This window comes from Cetorhinus maximus, unplaced genomic scaffold (assembly GCF_964194155.1).
Source record: "Cetorhinus maximus unplaced genomic scaffold, sCetMax3.hap1.1 HAP1_SCAFFOLD_739, whole genome shotgun sequence".
NCBI classification, from domain to species: Eukaryota; Metazoa; Chordata; class Chondrichthyes; order Lamniformes; family Cetorhinidae; genus Cetorhinus; species Cetorhinus maximus.
The window spans coordinates 26,444-34,019 of NW_027596681.1; the positions used below are offsets into that span (position 1 = coordinate 26,444).

Consider the following 7,576-nt stretch of genomic DNA (forward strand, 5'->3'; position numbering starts at 1 on the left):
AGGGATTCAGTGATGGTGATGTCATTGAACATCAAGGGGCGATGGTTGGATTCTCTTGTGTTGGAGATGATCATTGCCTGACATTTGTGGGGTGCGAATGTTACTTGCCACTTGTCAGCCCAAGCCTGGATATTGCCCAGATCTTGCTGCATTTGGACATGGACTGCTTCAGTATCTGAGGAGTCGGGTATGGTGCTGAACATTGTGCAATCATCAGCTAACTTTGCCACTTCTGACCTTATGATGGATGGAAGTTCATTGCTGGAGATGGTCGGGCCGAGGACACTACCCTATGGAACTCCTGCAGTGATGTCCTGGAGCTAAGATGACTGACCTCCAACAACCACAACCATCTTCCTTTGTGCTAGGTATGACTCCAACAAGCGGAGAGATTCCCCCTGATTCCCATTAACTCCAGTTGTGCTCGGGCACCTTGATGCCACACTCGGTCACATGCTGATCTCAACTCATCTCGGGAGTTCAGCTCTTTTGTTTATATTTGAACCAAGGCTGTAATGAGATCAGGAGCTGAGTGGCCCTGGCGGAACCCAAGCTGGGCATCGGTGAGCAGGTTATTGCTAAGTCTGTGCCGCTTGATGGCACTGTTGATGACTCCTTCCATTACTTTGCTGATGATGGAGAGTAGACTGCTGAGGCGGTAATTGGCCGGGTTGGATCATTCTCACTCTTTCTTTCCCAGTTTGGTCGGGCGAACGAGGAGAGACAGTGTAAATTGCAGGGTTCCGGGGAAAAGGTCAGGTAATGGCAGTGTCAGGACGGGCAGAAAGACCTCTTTCTCCGCTGTAACCATTGCATGATTTCATACAAATAATAGTAGCATGCGTGCAGCTTCTGTAGTCGTGGCCGAGGGGTTAAGGCGATGGATTAGAAATCCATTGGGATTACTTCGTGCAGGTTCGAATCCTGCCGACTACTTTTCTCATTATTTTGGATTTTATCGGCGCACAGACAGAGCTAATTATCGTTTGAATCGAGGGAAAGCGAACCAAACACACCCGTGTTCTCTTATTTCCATTCATTTGTCAGCCTTCTGCAAATCTCCAGTCGGAAATGCAAATAAAAACGGAGCCAATTTGGTGACATAATTTCATTCTGGCATTTGTCCCTCCTTAGGCATCTGTCACTCTCGGTGTATATCTCTGTGTGTGTTCCTCTGTGTGGGTCAATGTGGTTCAGATCCCTGAGGAGGTGAACACATTTTTATGAACACAAACTGTATTCACATTAGTTGTGCGACTTCACATTTCAATGTTACAGTGAAAAATATCAGGATGAAAGAGACAAGAGTAGTTTGTCTCTTTCTCTGTATTGACTACAATAACAACTTATATTTATAAAGCTCCGTTTTCCTAATGAAACGTCACAAGGCGTTCCCCAGGAGCATTATATCACAAAATGTGACACTGAGCCACATATTCGGTCAGATGACGAAAAGCTCGGTCAAAGGGGGAGGCTTTAAGGACTGTCTTAAAGGAGGAAAGTATCGATTTCAGGTTCCAGCGAACTTCAATGGTTCTTCTCATTGGCTGAAGACGTCACTTGTATTCATCCGACACAGACCATTTGGTCAAAGAAACTAGTCCTTGGTGAAGTTTGTAAAAGTAAGCTCCACCACAGTTTGGCGGCCGATAAACAACGTCCACCAATGTTTGCTGCCTCTTGCTGTTTCCTAGCTCCACCCAAACTTATTCTACATCTTGATCCTTCAATCTAAGATCCTCTCTCACTAATGTACCGACCTCCTTCCTTACTAACAGCGCGACCCCGCCTCATTTTCCTTTTTGCCCATTCTTCCTAAATGACGAATATCTTTGAATATTCAGATCAACCAATCACACTGCTGTTTGGAAGCAGCACACAGGGCCGAATGGCCTCTTTCGTTGCTGTAACTTTCTGTCCTTTTATGTTTTCTAACACCACGGTTAAGATGAACTTTCTTATCTTCCATGTGTTGCTTTGAATTCAAGACAATAGGCAAATTCAGCGAGTATACTTATCATTTCTAGCACAGAATTTGGAACCGGACTCGTTGAATGACAATTAAACGGTCCCAATCGTTAGATGCAGTTCACCGAGTCCAAACAGGCACCATGAGCATCAGCCTGTTATGTACATTCTTGACGTGCATCTTCTGAGCTGTAAACTGATCACAGCTCCACTTTCTGCACATTGAAAGACAGTGTGAAAATAAGCACAATTTCAAATCTTAACAAGGTGCATATTTGTGATTTTCTGTGTGAGTCAATGTGGTTCAGTTTGTCATTTTCACCACCCAATCATTATCCATGTTAGTTTTCTGGCTTCATATCAGCAAAAAAAAAAGCTGTTAACAGGACATTTCTCTCTTTATTTTGAGTGGAGACTGTTCAGTAACTAAACTTCTGGATGTTACAAAGCGGAGGATGATTGAAGTTTTCACATGATCTTATTAAGTAGCTAAGAATGCTCAAGGGACCGAATAGCCAATTCCTGATGATAATTTTTATATTCTAATTCAGTGTCAATGTTGGTGAGGACAATGTTTGTGTCTAATCTGAATGTGGTAGTGAGGCCGAGCGGGATCAGGCGCTGGTTCAGGTTTCGATCTCTCTGGTGATTTGGGCTTTACTCCCACCGCTGCCAAACTTTCTGGTGCTTTGTTATTTCAGGCGCTTCCAAAAGATTCTCTGTGCGGTGAAGGGGCAGCTGAGCTGTGCCGTGTTGTATTTCAGTTGGAAGAATGAGGAGGCAGTGTAACTCCCAGGGAGACTGGGAAAAGGTGGGGCAATGGCACGGACTGGAAGATCTTCTTTCACTGGAACTCCCTGTGTTCATTCTATTATTTTAAACAAACAACATGCAGCCTTTACCCAGTTGTACTGGCCGAGTGGTTGAGGCGTTTTTCCACGTGCTTCGAATCCTGCCAACTCCCCTTCTCAATCCTGATTGACACAAACTGTCTGCAGAATAAATTATCAGTCAAGTGAAAAAGAAAACCACCCAAATTCACTCGTTTTTCTTACTTCTGTTCATCTGCAAACATTCACTACATTTGGCCCCTGAAATGGAACAATTGTTGGTGACATCTTTGCTTTCTGGGTGTTTGTCTCTCCTTCGGCCTCTGTCACTCTCGGTGTATATCTCTGTGTGTGTCAATGTGGTTCAGTTCCCCAACGGGCCAACACATATTCACCATCACAAACTTAACTCACATTAGATGTGCAGCTTCTTATTAAAATGTCAAAGAGAAAAATATCAGGATGAACGATGCAAGTGGAGTTTGCAATGTTTGAAAGGAGGTGCAGCTAAGAAGTGGAAGATGTGAATGATGTTATTGATGATTGAGAGGAATGCAAAACAATTTTGGGGCTTTTGTCGGTCGATCTCCTTCTGCACTTTGAAATTCAGAACATGCTGAGGCTCCAGGTGGAAAACAACATTGATGTCCCTGAATATTTGCAAAGGAAGCCTTTCGTACCCATGTCTGGCTAGCTCAGTCTGTACCGCATGAGACTCTGCATCTCAAGATAGTGGGTTCGAGCCCCATACTAGGCGCTGCCTGTTTTTAAAGCTTTGCTGTTTTCATGGGTGATCCCCAGTTCTCCATTCCTCCGGCAGTGTCACTGCTCAAACTGAGTCTTTCTCTATCCCACTTTGTTAATATCACAGCCGCTGGCCCCTGAACGAGCACTGCCCTCGGCTTCACTAGAAGTCAGAGGGTTTGGTGCTTTCACCACCGCAGCCCAGGTTCAATTCCCAATCAGGGGAAACCTTATTTCTTACCGCTGTGTGAACTGTCACAATGCACAGGAATTCCTCGTGTAAACTGTTAAAACGAACCTGGAATTTAATGTCAGGAAGCATGGAGTGATTCATGTTGGTTGAAAAAATGAAGAGAGGCAACATCAAACAAAGTGTACAATTCTACAATTCTCTGTTACACAGCAAGTGGTTAGGATCTGGAATGCAATACCTGAGAGTGTGGGGGAGGCAGATGCAATCATGGATTTCAAAGGAGAATTGGACAGAAAATGCAGTTCTCCGGGGAAAAGGCGGGGGAGTGGGACCAGGTGAGTTAGTTTCCAGAAGAGTAAGAAGTCTCCCTTTTCAGACGGAGATGAGAAGATTTTTTCTCCCTCCGAAGGCCGTTAGCCTGTGGAATTATTTTCCCCAGAAAGCAGTGGAGGCTGGGTCACTGAATTTATTCAGGGCAGAATTAGACAGCTTTTTGATCGAGAAGGGGTTATGGGGGTTGGGGGCAAACAAAAAGGTGGAGTTGAGACCACAACCTGATCAGCCATGAGCTTATTGAATGGTGGAGCAGTCGCAAAGGGCCGAATGTCCTCCTCCTGCTGCTAAATCCTATGTTCCAATGACCCGGGCCGAATGGCCTCTATCTGTAGTGTAACATTAGCTGTCATTCTGTGATATTATGAGGGGCTCCAGGGGCAAAATGGTTCCATTCCTACTCCTGTTTGTTATGGTCTAATTCAGCGCTGATACCACTCAAGGCAATGGTTACGGTGCTTCAGCTTTGTTCACTAGGTGTGTGGCCGAGCGGCCCAAGGCCTCGAAATTCCGTTGTAGTGTTTCATAAAACGCGGGTTTTAGTGTCTTATGAACCGCGGGTTCAAATCCCACTGCGATCGAAATTTCAATTAGTTTGTCTTTTTCGAAAATCCATTGGGATGCGCTCGGGGCAGCTGACGCCTGCGGTGCTTTATTTTGGTAGGAAGAACGAGGAGAGGCGATAAAAATTGCAGGGTGACCGGAAGTAGGTGGGGCCAAGTGCCAACATTTACCACTGTAACCATACTGCAATTTTAGCTCAACAACGTTTATGATTCTGTAGTAGTCGTGGCCGAGTGGTTAAGGCGATGGATTTGAAATCTTTTAGCGTTTCCCCACGCAGGTTCGACTTCGCTGCTTCCCTGTTTGTTCTTTTCGTTGTCTCGACAGCTAATTGCTGGTGAAAGGAAATCAGAAGCTTCCAAATACTCCCGTGATTTCTTTCCGCTTCACTTGCGCGCTCTTTCATTTCCGTTCATCTGAAAGTATTCACCAAATCGCCAGAAATGGAAGAAAACTGTTGGTGACATGGGTGTTTGTCTCTCTTTAGGCCTCTGTCATTCTCGGTGTATGTCTGTGAGTCTTCCTCTGAGTGTGTCAGTGTGTTTCAGGTCACCGAGGGGTGAACACATTTTTACCATCGCAAAATTTGTTCACTTTTGTAATGTTTCTTCGTGGTAACTGGTACAGGGAATAACAGGTTTAAACTTTGCCAGATGTGATTGCCACTTCCTGTGTTTATTTTTGAGTGCAGACTGCTTGTTGACTCAGTGCCCGAATGTTACACAGCGGAGGATGATTGAAATTTTCACTGAGCAACATTTAAACAGACAGTGGATTGCTCTTGTGTCCTTTTCATGTAATCAGTATGTGGGAGAGCCAGGAAGAGAGATCCTGTTTTATCTTTACCCTGTCATCTGCAAACCCATCCCTTCCGGAAGCTTTGGGACTGCCATTCCCTGTCTCTGATTTCCAGGGAAAGCTTGGGTTCATGAACTGACTGTGTCTGCATCAAGCAGCTAATTGACCTGGGAGCTGGACGGGCAGAGGGAGCTGGAGGAGAGGCAGTGACAGAAGCAGAAACAGATGCGACATGACAGTGTTTTGAATTGGATGTGTCTCAGTTACTTTCATTGACGAATGTCTGCCGAGTGTTCCCTTGTCAGTTTCACAGGAGCCACAGTGATGAGGTTGGTGGGTTTTGGAAATTGAAATTTACACAGGAGCAGCTTGTGGGACTATTTCACCTCACTGTCGATTTCGTGTTCCAGCTCCCAGAAACGGTTGTCCTCATTGGCTGAACAATTGCCATTGAACAAGCCCTTCCTGTTCCAAGTAAACGCACCATTTTGTAGGACAAAGTTATCCCTGGTGAAGCGGGTCTGAAGCGAGGAATTGGCAAAATTGGAGTGGACGAGCCATTCTGCAAGACTTGTGGACAGTGTTCGGAACGAGGAGGTGAAGGAAAAAACACACACGGGTTGTTTGGCGGAGAACTGAGTAGAGGGATAGAATGACGTGTACACAAATCTTCGAAGGTAGCAGGACAAGCTGATCTCTCTGCTTTCTTTATAATAGCTCATGTGGTCCTTGGCTTCATTAATGGAGGCTTGGAGTTCAAAAGCAAACTGATGATGCTGAATCTTTGTAAACCATTTATTGAACCTCAGCTGAAATATTGCGTTCACACTTTGGGAAAGATATCAATTCTTTGGAGAGGTTACGGGCAGTATTCACATGAACTGTGTTAGGGATAAGCTATTTCAATCATCTGGAAAGGCGGCAGAATCTGGTATTATTCTCACAGGATGGAGGAAACAGAAATGGGAATTTGGTCCAACCAGTCCGCTCCAGGGTTTATCTCAGCCTCCTCCAATTTTTCTTCATTTAAATCTACAATTGTAACTATCTATTCCCTTCTCCCTTAAATTTTTGCCTAGTTTCCACTTAAATGTATCTATACAATTCACTTCAACCACTCCCTGTGGCATCGGGTTCCACATTCCCACCACTCTCTGGGTAAAGAAGCTATTCCACTATTTCACCTCACTGTTCTCTTCATCTTCATGTCTAACACACTCGATGCTGTAATTGGCTGAACAAGTCTTCTGTGTTTGAACTAAACACACTTCCACTCCTGGCCCTCCTCAGGGAATGTGCTTTCTTGTTGCTGTGTGAACTGTCACAATGAAATGTTCCCCGAGTCTCTTTTCCCTGGGATCTACAAAACCCATCGCTTCTCTTCCTCTTTCATTCTCACTCTTTCATTCCCAGTTTGGGAGGGAGAACGAGGAGGGACAGTATAAATTGCAGGGTTATGGGGAAAAGGTTGGGTTGTGGCAGCGACAGGGCGGGAAGAAGACCCTCTTTCTCTGCTGCAGCTATTCTATGATTTCCTATATGAAAATGTATATATTTCACTGTCAAGGTCTGTAGTCGTGGCCGAGTGGTTAAGGCGATGGATTTGAAATCCATTGGGGTTACCCCGCGCTGGTTCAAATCCTGCCGACTACGTTTTCCATTATTTCTGATTTTAACCATTGATCTCAGAAACAGTAAATAGAATCGACATTTTCACAACACCTGCAATAGCAAAGTTTGACCAATGGGTGGCAGTGAAACCGTGATTGCTCACATCACATGAAGCAGGCCCTGTCTCAATTATTACTGCATTTGACACTGTCTCTGTTCATATTAAATTAGACGCCGTTTCTGTTTCTATTACACTAAAAGAGCAACTCAACCAATTCCACAAACCCGCCTTTCCCCCACAGCAATTTATATTTGTATTGCCTCTCCCCGTTCTTCCAAACAAAATCAAGGACCGCTATCCGCACGCTCGCCCCCCTTCCCCTCCCCTCCCGCTTTCCCGCTCGGCATTAAACGGGAGTTGCCTCTTGTCCACCCAAACAGAATTCCTAAAGTGCCAGAAAGGGGGAAGCATCTGAAATTTTGGCAGCCGCGGGATTCGGACCCATTCCGCCAGAGACTGGAACCTGAATCCAGC

General features: G+C 45.1%; 2 non-coding genes across 2 annotated transcripts; both read left to right on the top strand.

The window, feature by feature from the left end:
• Positions 1–854: 854 nt before the first annotated feature.
• trnas-aga (transfer RNA serine (anticodon AGA)) lies at positions 855–936 on the top strand. The gene has a single exon. It is a non-coding gene; the product is annotated as a tRNA-Ser (tRNA).
• A 6,065-nt stretch (positions 937–7,001) lies between these two features.
• On the top strand, positions 7,002–7,083 carry trnas-uga (transfer RNA serine (anticodon UGA)). The gene has a single exon. It is a non-coding gene; the product is annotated as a tRNA-Ser (tRNA).
• Positions 7,084–7,576: the final 493 nt, after the last annotated feature.